We start from the raw sequence: 2,326 nt of genomic DNA, 5'->3' as shown, positions 1-2,326 counted from the left end.
CTCCTAAAAAATACATATATTAGCCAAGTGTGGTGGCAGGCGCCTGTAGTCACAGCTACTCAGGAGGCTGAGACAGGAGAATTGCTTGAACCCAGGAGGTGGAGGTTGCAGTGAGCCAAAATCGCGACAGAGGAAGACTCCATCTTTTCAAAAGAGGAAGGAAGGAAGGAAGGAAGGAAGGAAGGAAGGAAGGAAGGAAGGAAGGAAGGAAGGAAGGAAGGAAAAAAGAAGCAGCATATGGGCCTGGCTCAGTGGCTCACGCCTGCAATCTCAGCAGTTTGGAAGACTGAGGCGGACGGATCACTTGAGGTCAGGAGTTCAAGACTAGCCTGGCCAACATGGTGAACCCCGTCTCTACTAAAAACACAAAAATTAGCCGAACGTGGTAGCACATGCCTGTAGTCCCAGCTACTCAGGAGGTTGAGGCAGAACTGCTTGAACCCGAGAGGCACAGGTTGCAGTGAGCCAAGATCGCGCCACTGGACTCTAGCCAAGACGAGAGAGCAGAAAAAAAAAAAAAAAAAAAAAAAAAAATTAATCAGTCATGGTGATGCGCGCCTGTAGTCTCAGCTACTAGGGAGACTGAGGCAGAAGGATCGCCTCCTTGACTTTGGAGTGCCCCGGGGCTTATTCCTGGGCCTTCTGCCTGCGGACTAACACTCTTTCTCCTTCGAAGGCACTCCTCCAGACTCACGGTCTCCAAAGAGTCCCAGCCTGGAGTCCAGAATGGCACATCCAGCGGCCTGGCTGACACCTCCGCTTGGCCGTCCGGCTTGCCGCCTCTCTAGCTCGTCCTCTCCAAAACCGATCAGGACATCCCGCGCCCTCCCCCACTCCCTACCTCCAACCCCCCAATCCGCCAACCCCAAACCAACAAACCTAGTCCTCGCCCAACTCTGAATGCGGCAGTCGCTCTGGCCCACACCCTTGGAGTCACCCTCCACTCCTTTCTCTCACCCCCATCCCAGCTCTCCGCAAAGGCCGTCAGCTCCGCTTTCAAAGTACAGCCAGAATCTGGCCACCTCTCAGCCCCCGCACTGCCCCACCCGGGCCCAGGCCCTCGCTGCCTTCCCGCTTCTCCGCCCAGGCCCCAGTAGCTGGTCCGAACTCTCGCGTTCCCAGGGAAGTGGTGGTCGCGCTCACGGCGCCACCGCCCACCGTCAGCGCGCCCCCTCCGAGGGAGGGGAGCCCACGAGGCCCCGCCAGATCCGACGCCCTCCGGGGTCACCTCCCGGCCCCCGGCCCCTCCCGCCCAGCCCCCAGCCCCGCGCCGCCCCAGCCACTCGGTCCTCCGGGCGCACCCCGGGGCTTCGGAACCGGCGGTTCCCTCTGCGTTCCAGGCCCCTCGCCTCCTTCCCGGGCAGAAGCGGCTTCGCAGCGCCACACACGAAGCGGAGGGGCCCGTTTCCCAAGGCTCCGCCCGGGCCTCGAACCTGTGGGACGGAGCGCTTCCTCTCCGGGGCTGCGCCCTCGCCTCCTCGAAAACTCGCCGGGCCAGACGGTCGAGAAATGGCGAGAGGGACGGAGACGTAAGTACCTGTCTCCCTGCGCTCAGCGACACAAAAGATGTCATCACATGTCTGTAACACATATAACGAAGCAAGTCCAGGAAGGTGACGTCGGGGGGGGGGGTGGCAACACGGGTGCTCACTCAACTATTCTTTCAACGTATGTGTGAAAAAAAAAATGTGTAAAGAAATGTTGGAAGCCAGCTAGGTCAGGACTGAAAAAGAGGAGGGAGGGAAGGAGAGAGAGAGAGAGAGAAAAACAGGAGGAGGAGGGGAGAGGAAGGGAGGGGAGAAAGAAGAGAGAAAGGGAGAGCTGTTGGAAAGAAACGCCTCCTAGAACTCTTCTTGCGGTTTTCGTTTTGGGCTTTTCCTATCGAAGGGCCTAGAAGCGGAAGGAGCTTTCCCGCGATCCCGGGGATTAACAAGCGCTTTCCGGTTCCGCGGCAGGCGGGCCGGCAGGGAGAAAGGAGCTCGGCGCCTGTGGGGCGGGGCATGCAAATTTAAAATGGCTGTTTCGCCCGGGAGCTATGGGAGCAAAAAGAGAAAGTAAATATCCCCCCCAAACTTGTAACAGTACTACTTATACAATGTTGCAAATTGTAACACGGAGTACCGTGTGAAGGTAGGGAAGAGAGGGCTTCTTTACTTGAAGATGATTTTTCTTACCGTGAGCTCAGGGTGAGTGGACGAATGTGTACCGTGGCCTGCGTGTCGCCGGTCGTTATCGCTTCTCGGCCTTTTGGCTAAGATCAAGTGTAGTATCTGTTCTTATCAGTTTAATATCTGATACGTCCTCTATCCGAGGACAATATATTAAA

The 2,326-nt window shown here is 57.1% G+C and overlaps 1 long non-coding RNA gene and 1 pseudogene across 1 annotated transcript in view; both read left to right on the top strand.

Moving 5' to 3' along the window:
* Nucleotides 1-2,326, top strand: part of LOC108294317 — a 31,146-nt gene that overhangs the window by 24,459 nt on the left and 4,361 nt on the right. The window lies entirely within an intron of this gene.
* LOC119469113 lies at nucleotides 2,232-2,326 on the top strand (annotated as a pseudogene).

Source organism: Cebus imitator, unplaced genomic scaffold (genome assembly GCF_001604975.1).
Source record: "Cebus imitator isolate Cc_AM_T3 unplaced genomic scaffold, Cebus_imitator-1.0 Scaffold573, whole genome shotgun sequence".
Classification (NCBI taxonomy): domain Eukaryota; kingdom Metazoa; phylum Chordata; class Mammalia; order Primates; family Cebidae; genus Cebus; species Cebus imitator.
This window is presented reverse-complemented; position numbering and strand designations above follow the sequence as displayed.